Source organism: Triticum aestivum, chromosome 1B (assembly GCF_018294505.1).
Source record: "Triticum aestivum cultivar Chinese Spring chromosome 1B, IWGSC CS RefSeq v2.1, whole genome shotgun sequence".
NCBI lineage: Eukaryota > Viridiplantae > Streptophyta > Magnoliopsida > Poales > Poaceae > Triticum > Triticum aestivum.
In genome coordinates, this window is record NC_057795.1 from 564910187 (window position 1) to 564928134 (window position 17948).

Consider the following 17948-nt stretch of genomic DNA (forward strand, 5'->3'; position numbering starts at 1 on the left):
TGGGTTCGGGGCGGGATCGCCGGCTCTGGATTTCGCCCAAACCGGCGCTAAACGAGATCCTGGGGGCACGACTGGGCCGATTTTCGGCCACCGGCGCTAAATATTCGCCCGCGCGGGGGGGGGGGGGGGGGGGGGGCTGTTGGGGGGCGCGGCTGGAGATGCTCTTACGCCCATCTCGCCTCTCCTTCTCACGCCGTCGCTGCTGCTGTCCAGTACAGATCACTTCTGCTACTGATTGGCGCCGCCACTGCACAACCGGATCCCATCCGGCTCTCCTTCTTTCCAACATCCATCGATGCATCGTTGCTCTGCCCCCGCGCGCGGCCGCCCGGCTAACCCTAGCCGCCTCTATCTCTGATGATGACCCCGACGCCGGTGCCTCACCGTTACCCTCCCCGGCGCTCTCCCTGTTTGGCTCCCGAAATCCTTCTGCCTCGCCGTCACTGACGTCGATGATGACGCCTCCCTGAGCCTCGACAGGTAATGTCACATCATCTCAGTTTCTTGAGAATTGACATGGTCAGTCATGTACTAAAAGTGTGATGTTCTTTCTGTAGTTAGCCCTTTAAATAGCAAGTGGGGTGTGTGTGTTGCATCTGATGTGCACGAGCTCAACCTGGCGAGCTCCTGGGAGAAGAAAAAACGGAGCCACAACAGCCCTGGCGAGCTCGAGACGACGAAGGTGCCACAAGTGGTGTGGGAGAGGAGATGGTCTCCATCCGAGGTCTGAGGACCAGCCATGACGTCGAGCTGCTGCAGCGCGGAGTCAGGTGTGTGTTCGCACCCCGGCGTGTCCCAGTATGTGCTTTGGAAGACAGGCATCAATCTCAACAGACCCTGATGCGTCCACATTATTTGCTTCAGAAACAGATAGCAGCTCTCCGATGTAGTAAGGACAAACCAAGAATGACAGAGCATCCTCATGTCAAACTCAACACACCCTGGCACTTCTCCATTGTTTGATTCAGAAACAGGCAGAAACAACTGCTATCTCCGAATTTATTTAAGGTTGTTTCTCTTATCTCTATTCTGATGTACATGCATCTTCCCTTTCTATTTTCCCTACATATATGTGCTACAACCATGCCATTTTTGTCCTGTAAATGTCCTACAGATATGTGCAGCAAAGTAGTCTTCATGTGCGAGGAGCAAAGAAGATATGATGCTATGCAATCATGCTCCATGTTAGTTGGAAGTTCAATCTCAGCTTGATTACCGCTCTTTAAGCAAAATTATTAGTAACAAACAGATCTTATCCTAGATGATTCTTGCTTAAATGATTTTAGAAGCACGGCTACCAGTATGTGCACTTAATAAAATGCAAGTCCGAATGCAGATGCTGAAAATAGTTTGGAAATTATACATTATTCAATCTCCCAGTTTGTGATTTGCTTTTTGTTTATGTTGTCCAGAAATGTACAAACGAGTGGCATGTGTCATCTATAGCATGCCCCCTTTGTCTGAATGTTCAACCAGAAGAGTTTCATCTCATTTGGCAAGGAGCACTGCAATAATACATACTCCCTCCGTTCCTAAATACTCCCTCCGTCCGAAAATACTTGTCGGAGAAATGGATAAAAATGGATGTATCTAGAACTAAAATCCGTCTAGCTACATCCATTTCTCCGACAAGTATTTCCGGACGGAGGGAGTATAAGTCTTTGTAGAGATTTCACTATGAACTACATACGAAGAAAAATGAGTGAATCTATACTCTAAAATACATCTACATACATCCGTATGTGGTTCATAGTGAAATCTCTACAGAGACTTATATTTAGGAACAGAGGGAGTACAAATCTTCACAGCTACTAACATGAAGTTGCACTCAGGCTCTAGCATGGACTAAAGAGTTATTGTCGGTATGTATCACTTTAATTTTTAGTCTATAGGTTTATTTATGTGGCCAGTATTGATCTCAAGGACGACATACTGTGATTTCCTCTATTACTTCTGATCAATATTGCTGTAACTACAGTCACTACCATTCAAAATTTTCTTTAGAGGAACTACAATAGGTATTTTGCTGACCTGAACATTGAACTAAGCAATGCAGAAGGTTCATGTTGTTCCCTTTCCAGATGCTTTAGAACAGACAAGCGATGATGTTGGAATAAGAGGCTGCTCGATTCCCTTTTATGTCATAGTTCATACTACAACACACACATACTGCAGCCTCTTAAATTATAAGATTATTGTCTTTTAGATTATAAATTTCATGATATCAAATTATACGTCCTGCAAATTTTCTTCTTTTTACTGCCTGATTAATTGCAGCAGCAATGCACTGGTTAAATAGAATAACTGAACCCGGTTCTAGTGATCGATACAATTTGTAGGTAAACAAGTTGTAACTATTATAAGACATCCGTGCTCCACTACTTCTTTTATTCCTATATCATAGACATCGTTTCTACTCATCTCAGTAGGGGCACTCGTCATGATATAAAAGTGAATATATCTATATCTATATCTATACCTCTATACCTACTAATAAAGCGGCTAACGCTTCTTACCACCATAATTTCGTCCATTTTCGTCCGTCCGTCATACGTCCACTTCGCTCATCTTATTTTCTATATCCGAGATGGTACTAATCGTTAGGGCTGGGCGTTCGGTTAATATGGTTTATACGGTTCGGTTTATTCGGTTTTTTATAATTTCAGTTTTCACTAAATGGCAACCGAAATAATCACACATAAATTAGCCACCAAACCTTATTAACCAAAATATATCGGTTCGGTTTATTCGGTTAACCGAAAAAACCAAAGTACATCTACCCAACTGTCTAAGAGACCTGACTCATGAGCAGCGATTTACATTCTACAGAATGTATAAAATAATCAGAAGAGCTAGCTTTATGGATACACTAGCTCATGATGGTCGTTTCATACAAAACAATAGTAAAATATTCCTAGTAGATCAAACCAATCACTTGCATGAGGGTACGTTACGTACTATTGTACTTACATGTACTGAGATTTGACAGATTAGAATGAAAGTACTTGTTGCTGACTATGGAGCGCCGACTCACCAAGCTGGCTCGATGAGCAGTTGATCGCTCGCCTAGGGTTAGAGAGAGGGCGCCGCCTGACGAAGTGATTGAGAGATGGGCAGGGCGCCGCCTGACGAAGTGATTGAGAGATGGGCGATGTCTAGTCTAGGTTTTACGTACGTACACATGAACGTGGATGTTTGGGAATTAGTAGTAATCGGGGGATGTTGGGCCCGTGGACAAATGGGCTGTCCTCGCAATCACGTACGGCCTCACGGGAAACAGGAATCGTAAATAAGATCGGCTTCTTCGGTGATTACGGTTTTTGATGTGCGGAAACCGAACATACACCGAACACCGAATAGCGATGGAAGTTCCCACCGAACCAAACAACCGTACACCGAATAAACACACAAATCGGTTAGTCCGGTTCGGTTCGGTTTGGTTTTTCGGTTTTCGGTGTGACAGTGCCCACCCCTACTAATCGTTGTTTATAAGACAAAAAGTCTCGCTCCTTGACTTGGGCCGGCAGGCTAAGTTTCGCTCCTCAACTTGGGCCTGCAGGCTGTCCGTTCACCTCCCCCGCCAGTTTCTTCCGTGTCACATGGGCCAGAATTTGCTCCTTATGCATATAATTAATGGTCCCACCTTGCTCCTTTGAATCAAATCCTACCATGTTATATATGTTTCTTTGCAAGAATCAAACAGCCAAGGCAACAACCAAAAAAGGATGAGAGCAGATAGACAGGAAGAACGAACTGGCGACACTGCAGGGCAGGAGATGGACTACCCCTTCGTGGGCAAGAAGGGCCGAGCGGCAGGCGATCCGGAGGCGGGGCGGATAGATCACAGATCGAGGCGGAGGAGCACAGATTCGATGGCAGGTCGGACAGATCGAGGCGGAGGAGCATGAGGCTGGCCATAGTGGGGGTAACATAACCGTTATCATGCACTTGGGACTCGCAAACATGCTTGTATGACATATAATTAAAGAAGAGAGAGAGGGTTATAGTACCTCTCTCTCAGTTTACAAGGCGTGCGTGTATCCCTAGGTTATCAATTTGACCAACCTAATATAAATAATATATTACAAAAAATATACCAATATAAACTTCAGATGTTCTATTTTCAAAAGATATAATTTTTGTGTTATATAGTTTATGTTAGAGTGATCAAATTGGCAACCTAGATAACGTTTACTGTAGATACTGTATCATAATAAATGTTATGCTACCATGTGTCTTGCATGGCAATAAATGAGATCATCTATGATACTAATCCATGATACTATGCATTATAAGGCTGGTCATAGTGGGGAGTAACTTAGACTACTAACATACATATGTTACTAGTCTATGTTACTACCTTCATAGTGGGTAGTGTCATAGGTGTGGTAACATAGTTGCCTTCATTTATTACTTTGTAGACTCATTATGCATTGAAAACCGCTATGTGATGGTAACATATTATGTTACTCTATTTGCCTCTCTCCTCATTAACTACTTGCCACATCATCATTTTTGCTTATGTGGCATCTATGTTACTACCCATGTTACTCCCACTATGACCAGCCTAAATGTAGTATCATACACTAGTATCATGCCACTATGACCAGCCTGAGGCCCACAGATAGGTGGCCGGAGGTGGCGAATTCTAAGGTGGGGTTGGCCTCTGAAGAAATTTAATGAAGGAGGAAAAAAGCCGGAGGAGAGGGGCAGCGGCTGTGGCTGGTCTGCTTGAGGAGGCGGCTCGGGGCACAGAGGAGCTCCCCCTGTCCTGACGCGCACTGCTGGAGGTCATGAGGCAGGGGCGGGAGAGGCCGGCTGCTGGCCTTGAAGTGGGTGGGGTGGGGTTCGTGGAGAATAAAGATAGAGACACATCAGAGTAAGATAAATACAAATTGCGGTTGAGGCCACGTAGTTTGAATCTTCACATTTGACTGACCGTAGTTTCTAGATAGATACTCCCTCCGTTCGGAATTACTTGTCTCGGAAATGAATGTATCTAGAACTAAAATACGTCTAGATATATCCATTTCTGCGACAAATAATTCCAAACGGAGGGAGTACACAAGTAGTACTAAGGAGCTGAAAACTGAACCAGTCCCCATCTTCAGAAACGCATCGCTTCCTACCAGGTCCTGCGGATGGATTACCTTGCGCTGGCTGCTTATGCTGAATTTTCTATATTGGCCGAGTGGAAGTACTTTTATTAGTGGAAAAAAATTCTGCCGACAGAGTTTCAGACTTCGGAGTTCAAATATTTGAATAAAATGATCCACTGATGATGACCCGATGATATCTGAATGCTGTCCTAAAGACGTGCACTCGTGTTGCTTAGTCACATTTTGTTCTGCTTAGAGCATCCGTCAGTCCGTGGACAGCGCCCGCCGGTCCCTCTTATGTTGTGCTGTAAATCCATATACTTCAAATGCGGATCCTCAAATCTATGCACGTCGATCATACGACACAAATTGTCCGAATTCAACAGTTTGAAACAAAGCAAAGTAAATCATAGTTCAACAAACAGAACATGCCAAAATGGTATCAATGTCCGAGCGTGACGGATGGCGCGCTTGTCGGATGACTGGCCCGGCGCCACTGCTCCGAGCCTAGGTGGACTACATCCTGCTCCGCCTTGCAAGACGGATCCGAGGAAGGGAAGTCGATGGATGAGGCAGACTGCGTCTCCACCGCGACGGTCTGAGACGGGCTGGACGACACTGCAGGGCAGGAGATGGACGGCCCATTCGTGGGGGAGAACGACCGATTGTGATGATGTGGAGCAAAAGTGGCGGACGGCGAGGGCTTGGGCGTGGGAAAGGTTGAAGGGCGACGAGAGGAGGAAGGGTTTGGTTGATTTGGTGATGATGGGGTCAAGCTGTCGGGTCTGACGTGGCAGGTGCGCCCGGGCGCCCCCATATCCGCCCTATATTTGGGCTGGATATCAGGGGTGCCGGTCAGCCCGGACATTTGAGGCTCATTTAATTAAGGAGCCCGTCTAGGTTGAAATTTCGCGACCGACCAGTGACCGAGCGGCCCACCCGGACGTATGAGGCGTGTTTGGGGTGCCCGACTGTAGATGTTGTTATGTTAGCATTGTCCGTCTTGATCGAAATGGATGTACTGGTATTGTATTAAGGTGAGGATATGATATTGAGTTGAGGTCTTACAACATTTAAAAATAGTGAGCTGTGAAAAACAGAGCAAGACAAGTTGGCTGTATTCATATTTTCCTTCCAAGCAATTTGAAGTTTAGCAAAAGAAACATACATTAGGTTTTGATTTATTTCAGCGCTTTATTTGAATCTTATTTCAATTAACTCATATGTTGTGTGAATGATGCTAGGCTTTAGGCTGATCGATGCTTAACGTCCTGTTCATTTACTGTATTTTGTAAACCTTGCTTGCTCACATAAACTCTGCTACTATATCTGAATGGGGAACGGGAAGGGATATCGAGTTCGTGTGTCTCCTTTTTTAAAGTAACATAGAGGGAGAAAGAGTACGTGTTGTCTCTATGTGTGTCGGTCAAATCCTTCTGCTTGGGCCAAGCTTTTAAAAAATGTTCTGAAAATTACAAAAAAAACATTTTCAAAATATATCCGTATTTTCCTAAAGAAGAAAATATAAAACAGATTGAAAGACTATTGCATGCACAACTACTCTTTGATCGGATGAAAGTGTGGAGCTGAATCGGGTCCTGACAGATGCCATTAGGGTGGCTTCTTCACATCTCCCGTTCAAAATGCTATGCCGGTGTAAACTTATTTCGTAAGTGTTGTTTAGTGCCTGGGGCATGTTCAAATTTTTTCGCCCGTTGCAACGCACGGGCATTTGTACTAGTAACACCTATACTTGAAATTGATTCAATGGTCCTCCTGTGTTCCGGCCCCTTGTTTGTTTGTTATTAAGATATGGGTGGGACTGTTTAATTTTAGTCGCTCTTGCCAAAGTTCTGGGCAAAGGATTCAATCAAATTGGTAGGAATCAATGGGATCCTGCCGGCGGTCGTTACAAGCACACAGGGATAGGAAATGAAGATGAGATCAAATCTCATGATTCCATCTCGTCTCGGTCCTGGCGGACGGGGTTCGGGTTGAGTTGTTCGTTTAATCGACCACAATTTTTGGGTGCTTATGAAATATGCAATGCATGTATTGAGAAGCAAGATATTTAGTTTGATTTTCTCGGGGAAACCATACTCTTGACATTCCAAAATCTCTACTATTACAGGTGTAATTTGATTGTTTTTTTGCAGGCCTAATTTGATTGTAATTTGATTGTTTAACTTCATATATAATTTGATTGCTGCATTGGACTATGAGATTGGAAAAAGAGTAGCTACCTACTACCCACGGAGGTGGCTAATCCTTCCAGTGGCTTATATATATGTAACTATGTAAGTTAGGCTCGATTCCAAGTTAGCCCATACTATTTTGTCAATTTACTTTGTTCTGTTACCACTTGCCAATATGTATTTTAATATGATCAAACTCCTATAGTTGTCTTCAGTACAGAGGGAATAAATCTAACTAATGTTTCGCCACATTCATGCTACCTATCTTTTGCATTTAAAATCCAACATGCAATAGGCAGTCATAGCAAATATATATACTACTGCATAAACCTTTACTTGAAAGGATTAAAGCACATAAATTGCCCCATCCACTATAATTGATGATGTCTATACAATCAACCCAGCAAACAAATATTAGGCCAAATGATCACGCACAGAACCAACAAAAACCTTAGTTCCATATGAAGTTGCCTAACTGAATCCATAACTTACATTGACTAATAAAGTTCCTGCTTTAGTTTAACATTCGAGCACGTTCAGGAATCACAAGCATGCAAATTGGTTATTTATTATAGTTGGAAAAGAACTATTGTTAAATCGGAATCTCGGTCAAGAAGTTCGTTAGTCTTAGCCCCTTCTTATGGACACATGGAAATTTCAATTTTTCATTTGTTAAAGTTTATATTAGCGTCTTTTTGGAGTATTGAATGTGGAGGAATTGATATAATAAAGTTTCAATCAGATGTAATTGTTATATCCATTGTCAATTTAGTTGAACATCTTTTGAGCAAAAATTCCACATAACTTGTAAGGTATCATGTTTCGCCCGAGGCAGCGGTGGTCGGCGTGGCTACAGGCTACAAGCTGTGCGAGAGAAGATGTGGGAGATGAATGGCACCCTGCTTGGTGTTGCATCCTCCTGATGATGGTTCGGAAAGCTCGATGCTGCCGCAGGTGGGAGGACGAGATGGTGGCTAGGGGAAGAGGAATGTTGTCGTGTTGGGGAACGTTGCAGAAAATAAAAAATTTCCTACGGTTTCACCAAGATCCATCTATGAGTTCATCTAGCAACGAGTGATAGTAGTGCATCTACATACCTTTGTAGATCGCGAGCGGAAGCGTTCAAGAGAACGGGGTTGAGGTAGTCGTACTCGTCGTGATCCAAATCACCGATGACCAAGTGCCGAACGGAGAACACCTCCGCTTTCAACACACGTACGGAGCGGATGACGTCTCCTCCTTCTTGATCCAGCAAGGGGGAAGGAGAGGTTGATGAAGATCCAGCAGCACGACAGCGTGGTAGTGGATGCAGCAGGGTTCCGGCAGAGCTTCGCCGAGCTTCTGCGAGAGGGAGAGGTGTAGCAGGGGAGAGGGAGGCGCCAAGACTTCAGGGTGCGGCTGCCCTCCCTTCCCCCCTCCTTTATATAGGCCCCCAGGGGGGGCTCCGGCCCTGGAGATTGAATCTCCCAAGGGGGGCGGCGGCCAGGGGGGTGGAGTGCCCCCCAAGGCAAGTGGAGCGCCCCCCTAGGGTTTCCAGCCCTAGGCGCAGGGGGGCCCACGGGGGGGAGGGGCGCACCAGCCCACTAGGGGCTGGTTCCCCTCCCACTTCAGCCCACGGGGCCCTCCGGGATAGGTGGCCCCACCCAATGGACCCCCGAGACCCTTCCGATGGTCCCGGTACAACACCGGTGACCCCCGAAACTCTCCCGATGGCCGAAACTGCACTTCCTATATATAATTCTTTATCTCCGGACCATTCCGGAACTCCTCGTGACGTCCGGGATCTCATCCGGGACTCCGAACAACTTTCGGTTTGCTGCATACTCATATTCATACAACCCTAGCGTCACCGAACCTTAAGTGTGTAGACCCTACGGGTTCGGGAGACATGCAGACATGACCGAGACGGCTCTCCAGTCAATAACCAATAGCGGGATCTGGATACCCATGTTGGCTCCCACATGCTCCTCGATGATCTCATCGGATGAACCACGATGTCGAGGATTTAAGCAACCCCGTATACAATTCCCTTTGTCAATCGGTATGTTACTTGCCAGAGATTCGATCATCGGTATCCCAATACCTCGTTCAATCTCGTTACCGGCAAGTCACTTTACTCGTACCGTAATGCATGATCCCGTGACCAGACACTTGGTCACTTTGAGCTCATTATGATGATGCCCTACCGAGTGGGCCCAGTGATACCTCTCCGTCATACGGAGTGACAAATCCCAGTCTCGATCCGTGTCAACCCAACAGACACTTTCGGAGATACCTGTAATGCACCTTTATAGTCACCCAGTTACGTTGTGACGTTTGGTACACCCAAAGCATTCCTACGGTATCCGGGAGTTACACGATCTCATGGTCTAAGGAAAAGATACTTGACATTGGAAAAGCTATAGCAAACGAACTACACGATCTTTGTGCTATGCTTAGGATTGGGTCTTGTCCATCACATCATTCTCCTAATGATGTGATCCCGTTATCAATGACATCCAATGTCCATAGTCAGGAAACCATGACTATCTGTTGATCAACGAGCTAGTCAACTAGAGGCTTACTAGGGACATGTTGTGGTCTAAGTATTCACACGTGTATTACGATTTCCGGATAATACAATTATAGCATGATGTTGGGGAACGTAGTAATTTCAAAAAATTTCCTACGCACACGCAAGATCATGGTGATGGTATAGCAACGAGAGGGGAAAGTGTTGTCCACGTACCCTCGTAGACCATAAGCGGAAGCGTTATGACAACGCGGTTGATGTAGTCGTACGTCTTCACGGTCCGACCGATCCAAGTACCGAACATACAGCACCTCCGTGTTCAGCACACGTTCAGCTCGATGACGTTCCCCGGGCTCCAATCTAGCAAAGCGTCAGGGATGAGTTCCGTCAGCACGACGGTGTGGTGACGATGATGATGTTCTTCCGGCGCAGGGCTTCGCCTAAACTCCGCGACGATATGACCGAGGTGGAATATGGTGGAGGGGGGCACCGCACACGGCTAAGGAACGATCCGTAGATCAACTTGTGTGTTCTAGGGGTGCCCCCTCCCCCGTATATAAAGGGGGAGAGGAGGAGGGGGCCGGCCAAGGGGAGAGGCGCGCCCTAGGGGGGGCAATCCTACTCCAAGTAGGTTTGGCCCCCCCTTTCCTATTAGGAGTAGGAGAGGGAAGGAAGAGAGGGGAGGGAAGAAGGAAAGGGGGGGGGCGGCCCCCCTCCCAATTCGGATTGGGCTTGGGGGGGCGCCCCCTCCTTTGCCCCTTCTCCCTCCTTTCCACTAAGGCCCAATAAGGCCCATATACTTACCGGGGGGTTCCGGTAACCTCCCGGAGCTCCGGTATATTCCCAATCTCATCCAGAACCTTTCCGGTATCCAAATATATCCGTCCAATATATCAATCTTTATGTCTCGACCATTTCGAGACTCCTCGTCATGTCCGTGATCACATCCGGGACTCCGAACAAACTTCGGTACATCAAAACTTATAAACTCATAATAAAACTGTCATCGTAACGTTAAGCGTGCGGACCCTACGGGTTTGAGAACTATGTAGACATGACCTAGAACTATTCTCGGTCAATAACCAATAGCGGAACCTGGATGTCCATATTGGTTCCTACATATTCTACGAAGATCTTTATCGGTCAAACCGCATAACAACATACGTTGTTCCCTTTGTCATCGGTATGTTACTTGCCCGAGATTCGATCGTCGGTATCCAATACCTAGTTCAATCTCGTTACCGGCAAGTCTCTTTACTCGTCCCATAATACATCATTTCATAACTAGCTCATTAGTTACAATGCTTGCAAGGCTTAAGTGATGTGTATTACCGAGAGGGCCCAGAGATACCTCTCCGACAATCGGAGTGACAAAACCTAATCTCGAATTATGCCAACTCAACATGTACCTTTGGAGACACCTGTAGAGCACCTTTATAATCACCCAGTTACGTTGTGACGTTTGGTAGCACACAAAGTGTTCCTCCGGTAAACGGGAGTTGCATAATCTCATAGTTACAGGAACATGTATAAGTTATGAAGAAAGCAATAGCAACATACTAAACGATCAAGTGCTAGGCTAACGGAATGGGTCATGTCAATCACATCATTCTCCTAATGATGTGATCCCGTTAATCAAATGACAACTCTTTTGTCCATGGCTAGGAAACATAACCATCTTTGATAAACGAGCTAGTCAAGTAGAGGCATACTAGTGACTATATGTTTGTCTATGTATTCACACATGTATCATTGTTTCCGGTTAATACAATTCTAGCATGAATAATAAACATTTATCATGATATGAGGAAATAAATAATAACTTTATTATTGCCTCTAGGGCATATTTCCTTCAGTCTCCCACTTGCACTAGAGTCAATAATCTAGATTACATAGTAATGATTCTAACACCCATGGAGTCTTGGTGCTGATCATGTTTTGCTCGTGAGAGAGGCTTAGTCAACGGGTCTGCAACATTCAGATCCGTATGTATCTTGCAAATCTCTATGTCTCCCACTTGGACTTGGTCCCGGATGGAATTGAAGCGTCTCTTGATGTGCTTGGTCCTCTTGTGAAATCTGGATTCCTTTGCCAAGGCAATTGCACCAGTATTGTCACAGAAGATCTTCATTGGTCCCGATGCACTAGGTATAACACCTAGATCGGTAATGAACTCCTTCATCCAGACTCCTTCATTTGCTGCTTCCGAAGCAGCTATGTACTCCGCTTCACATGTAGATCCCGCCACGACGCTTTGTTTAGAACTGCACCAACTTACAGCTCCACCGTTTAATAAAAATACGTATCCGGTTTGCGATTTAGAATCGTCCGGATCAGTGTCAAAGCTTGCATCGACGTAACCATTTACGACTAGCTCTTTGTCACCTCCATATACGAGAAACATATCCTTAGTCCTTTTCAGGTATTTCAGGATGTTCTTGACCGCTGTCCAGTGATCCACTCCTGGATTACTTTGGTACCTCCCTGCCAAACTAATAGCAAGGCACACATCAGGTCTGGTACACAGCATTGCATACATGATAGAGCCTATGGCTGAAGCATAGGGAACTCCCTTCATTTTCTCTCTATCTTTTGCAGTGGTCGGGCATTGAGTCTGACTCAATTTTATACCTTGTAATACAGGCAAGAACCCTTTCTTTGCCTGATCCATATTGAACCTTTTCAACACTTTATCAAGGTACGTGCATTGTGAAAGTCCAATCAAGCGTCTTGATCTATCTCTATAGATCTTGATGCCCAATATGTAAGCAGCTTCACCGAGGTCTTTCATTGAAAAACTTTTATTCAAGTATCCTTTTATGCTATCCAGAAATTCTATATCATTTCCAATCAACAATATGTCGTCCACATATAATATTAGAAATGCTACAGAGCTCCCACTCACTTTCTTGTAAATACAGGCTTCTCCAAAAGTCTGTATAAAACCATATGCTTTGATCACACTATCAAAGCGTTTATTCCAACTCCGAGAGGCTTGCACCAGACCATAGATTGATCGCTGGAGCTTGCACACTTTGTTAGCTCCCTTAGGATCGACAAAACCTTCCGGTTGCATCATATACAACTCTTCTTCCAGAAATCCATTCAGGAATGCAGTTTTGACATCCATTTGCCATATTTCATAATCATAAAATGCGGCAATTGCTAACATGATTCGGACAGACTTAAGCATCGCTACTGGTGAGAAGGTCTCATCGTAGTCAACCCCTTGAACTTGTCGAAAACCTTTCGCAACAAGTCGAGCTTTATAGACAGTTACATTACCGTCAGCGTCAGTCTTCTTCTTAAAGATCCATTTATTCTCAATGGCTTGCCGATCATCGGGCAAGTCAACCAAAGTCCATACTTTGTTCTCATACATGGATCCCATCTCAGATTTCATGGCCTCTAGCCATTTTGCGGAATCTGGGCTCATCATCGCTTCCTCATAGTTCGTAGGTTCATCATGGTCAAGTAACATGACTTCCAGAATAGGATTACCGTACCACTCTGGTGCGGATCTTACTCTGGTAGACCTACGAGGTTCAGTAGAAACTTGATCTGAAGTTTCATGATCAATATCATTAGTTTCCTCACCAATTGGTGTAGTTGTCACAGGAACCGGTTCTTGTGATGAACTACCTTCCAATAAGGGAGTAGGTACAGTTACCTCATCAAGTTCTACTTTCCTCCCACTCACTTCTTTCGAGAGAAACTCCTTCTCTAGAAAGGATCCGATTTTAGCAACGAAAATCTTGCCCTCAGATCTGTGATAGAAGGTGTACCCAATAGTTTCTTTTGGGTATCCTATGAAGACACATTTCTCCGATTTAGGTTCGAGCTTATCTGGTTGAAGTTTCTTCACATAAGCATCGCAGCCCCAAACTTTAAGAAACGACAACTTTGGTTTCTTGCCAAACCACAGTTCATAAGGCGTCGTCTCAACGGATTTTGATGGTGCCCTATTCAACGTGAATGCGGCCGTCTCTAAAGCATAACCCCAGAACGATAGCGGTAAATCAGTAAGAGACATCATAGATCGCACCATATCTAGTAAAGTACGATTACGACGTTTGGACACACCATTACGTTGTGGTGTTCCGGGTGGCGTGAGTTGCGAAACTATTTCACATTGTTTTAAATGTAAACCAAGCTTGTAACTCAAATATTCTCCTCCACGATCAGATCGTAGAAACTTTATTTTCTTGTTACGATGATTTTCCACTTCACTCTGAAATTCTTTGAACTTTTCAAATGTTTCAGACTTGTGTTTCATTAAGTAGATATACCCATATCTGCTCAAATCATCTGTGAAGGTGAGAAAATAACGATACCCGCCGCGAGCTTCAACATTCATTGGACCACAAACATTAGTATGTATGATTTCCAACAAATCAGTTGCTCGCTCCATAGTTCCGAAGAACAACGTTTTAGTCATCTTGCCCATGAGGCACGGTTCGCAAGTACCAAGTGATTCATAATCAAGTGATTCCAAAAGCCCATCAGTATGGAGTTTCTTCATGCGCTTTATACCGATATGACCTAAACGGCAGTGCCACAAATAAGTTGCACTATCATTATCAACTCTGCATCTTTTGGTTTCAACACTATGAATACGTGTATCACTACTATCGAGATTCAATAAAAATAGACCACTCTTCAAGGGTGCATGACCAGAAAAGATATTACTCATATAAATAGAACAACCATTATTCTCTGATTTAAATGAATAACCGTCTCGCATCAAACAAGATCCAGATATAATGTTCATGCTCAACGCTGGCACCAAATAACAATTATTTAGGTCTAAAACTAATCCCGATGGTAGATGTAGAGGTAGCGTGCCGACCGCGATCACATCGACTTTGGAACCATTTCCCACGCGCATCGTCACCTCGTCCTTAGCTAATCTTCGCTTAATCCGTAGTCCCTGTTTCGAGTTGCAAATATTAGCAACAGAACCAGTATCAAATACCCAGGTACTACTGCGAGCATTAGTAAGGTACACATCAATAACATGTATATCACATATACCTTTGTTCACTTTGCCATCCTTCTTATCCGCCAAATACTTGGGGCAGTTCCGCTTCCAGTGTCCAGTCTGCTTGCAGTAGAAGCACTCAGTCTCAGGCTTAGGTCCAGACTTGGGTTTCTTCTCTTGAGCAGCAACTTGTTTGCTGTTCTTCTTGAAGTTCCCCTTCTTCTTCCCTTTGCCCTTTTTCTTGAAACTGGTGGTCTTGTTAACCATCAACACTTGATGCTCCTTCTTGATTTCTACCTCCGCGGCTTTTAGCATTGCGAAGAGCTCGGGAATAGTCTTGTCCATCCCTTGCATATTATAGTTCATCACGAAGCTCTTGTAGCTTGGTGGCAGTGATTGAAGAATTCTGTCAATGACACTATCATCAGGAAGATTAACTCCCAGTTGAATCAAGTGATTATTATACCCAGACATTTTGAGTATGTGTTCACTGACAGAACTATTCTCCTCCATCTTGCAGCTATAGAACTTATTGGAGACTTCATATCTCTCAATCCGGGCATTTGCTTGAAATATTAACTTCAACTCCTGGAACATCTCATATGCTCCATGACGTTCAAAACATCGTTGAAGACCCGGTTCTAAGCCGTAAAGCATGGCACACTGAACTATCGAGTAGTCATCAGCTTTGCTCTGCCAGACGTTCTTAACGTCGTCAGTTGCATCAGCAGCAGGCCTGGCACCCAGCGGTGCTTCCAGGACGTAATTCTTCTGTGCAGCAATGAGGATAATCCTCAGGTTACGGACCCAGTCCGTGTAATTGCTACCATCATCTTTCAACTTTGCTTTCTCAAGGAACGCATTAAAATTCAACGGAACAACAGCACGAGCCATCTATCTACAACAAACATAGACAAGCAAAATACTATCAGGTACTAAGTTCATGATAAATTTAAGTTCAATTAATCATATTACTTAAGAACTCCCACTTAGACAGACATCTCTCTAGTCATCTAAGTGATTACGTGATCCAAATCAACTAAACCATGTCCGATCATCACGTGAGATGGAGTAGTTTTCAATGGTGAACATCACTATGTTGATCATATCTACTATATGATTCACGCTCGACCTTTCGGTCTCCGTGTTCCGAGGCCATATCTGTATATGCTAGGCTCGTCAAGTTTAACCTGAGTATTCCGCGTGTGCAACTGTTTTGCACCCGTTGTATTTGAACGTAGAGCCTATCACACCCGATCATCACGTGGCGTCTCAGCACGAAGAACTTTCGCAACGGTGCATACTCAGGGAGAACACTTCTTGATAATTAGTGAGAGATCATCTTAAAATGCTACCGTCAATCAAAGCAAGATAAGATGCATAAAGGATAAACATCACATGCAATTAATATAAGTGATATGATATGGCCATTATCATCTTGTGCTTGTGATCTCCATCTCCGAAGCACCATCGTGATCACCATCGTCACCGGCGCGACATCTTGATCTCCATCATACCATCGTTGTCGTTGACGCCATCTATTGCTTCTACGACTATCGCTACCGCTTAGTGATAGAGTAAAGCAAATACAGGGCATTTGCATTTCATACAATAAAGGGACAACCATATGGCTCCTGCCAGTTGCCGATAACTTCGGTTACAAAACATGATCATCTCATACAATAAAATATAGCATCACGTCTTGACCATATCACATCACAACATGCCCTGCAAAAACAAGTTAGACGTCCTCTACTTTGTTGTTGCAAGTTTTACGTGGCTGCTACGGGCTGAGCAAGAACCGTTCTTACCTAAGCATCAAAACCACAACGATAGTTTGTCAAGTTAGTGCTGTTTTAACCTTCACAAGGACCGGGCATAGCCACACTTGGTTCAACTAAAGTTGGAGAAACAGACACCCGCTAGTCACCTGTGTGCAAAGCACGGCGGTAAAACCAGTCTCGCGTAAGCGTACGCGTAATGTCGGTCCGGGCCGCTTCATCCAACAGTATCGCTGAACCAAAGTATGACATGCTGGTAAGCAGTATGACTTGTATCGCCCACAACTCACTTGTGTTCTACTCGTGCATATAACATCAATGCATAAAACCTGGCTCTTATACCACTGTTGGGGAACGTAGTAATTTCAAAAAATTTCCTACGCACACGCAAGATCATGGTGATGGTATAGCAATGAGAGGGGAGAGTGTTGTCCATGTACCCTCATAGACCGTAAGCGGAAGCGTTATGACAACGTGGTTGATGTAGTCGTACGTCTTCACGATCCGACCGATCCAAGTACCGAACGTACGGCACCTCCGTGTTCAGCACACGTTCAGCTCGATGACGTTCCCCGGGCTCCAATCCAGCAAAGCGTCGGGGATGAGTTCCGTCAGCACGACGGCGTGGTGACAATGATGATGTTCTTCCGGCGCAGGGCTTCGCCTAAACTCCGCGACGATATGACCGAGGTGGAATATGGTGGAGGGGGGCACCGCACACGGTTAAGGAACAATCCGTAGATCAACTTGTGTGTTCTAGGGGTGCCCCCTCCCCCGTATATAAAGGGGGAGAGGAGGAGGGGGCCGGCCAAGGGGGGAGGCGCGCCCTAGGGGGGCAATCCTACTCCAAGTAGGTTTGGCCCCCCTTTCCTATTAGGAGTAGGAGAGGGAAGGAAGAGAGGGGAGGGAAGAAGGAAAGGGGGGGCGGCCCCCTCCCAATTCGGATTGGGCTTGGGGGGGGGCGCCCCCTCCTTTGCCCCTTCTCCCTCCTTTCCACTAAGGCCCAATAAGGCCCATATACTTACCGGGGGGTTCCGGTAACCTCCCGGAGCTCCGGTATATTCCCAATCTCATCCGGAACCTTTCCGGTATCCAAATATATCCGTCCAATATATCAATCTTTATGTCTCGACCATTTCGAGACTCCTCGTCATGTCCGTGATCACATCCGGGACTCCGAACAAACTTCGGTACATCAAAACTTATAAACTCATAATAAAACTGTCATCGTAACGTTAAGCGTGCGGACCCTACGGGTTCGAGAACTATGTAGACATGACCTAGAACTATTCTCGGTCAATAACCAATAGCGGAACCTGGATGTCCATATTGGTTCCTACATATTCTACGAAGATCTTTATCGGTCAAACCGCATAACAA

At 45.0% G+C, this 17948-nt stretch overlaps 1 long non-coding RNA gene across 2 annotated transcripts; it reads left to right on the top strand.

The window, feature by feature from the left end:
- The first annotated feature begins 151 nt into the window (after positions 1 to 151).
- LOC123095402 (uncharacterized) lies at positions 152 to 1513 on the top strand. Of its 2 annotated transcripts, XR_006446252.1 has the most exons (4): positions 152 to 480; positions 558 to 770; positions 865 to 1008; positions 1115 to 1513. It is a non-coding gene; the product is annotated as an uncharacterized lncRNA (long non-coding RNA). The 2 variants fall into 2 exon arrangements; XR_006446249.1 differs by having other exon boundaries at positions 865 to 1513.
- Positions 1514 to 17948: the final 16435 nt, after the last annotated feature.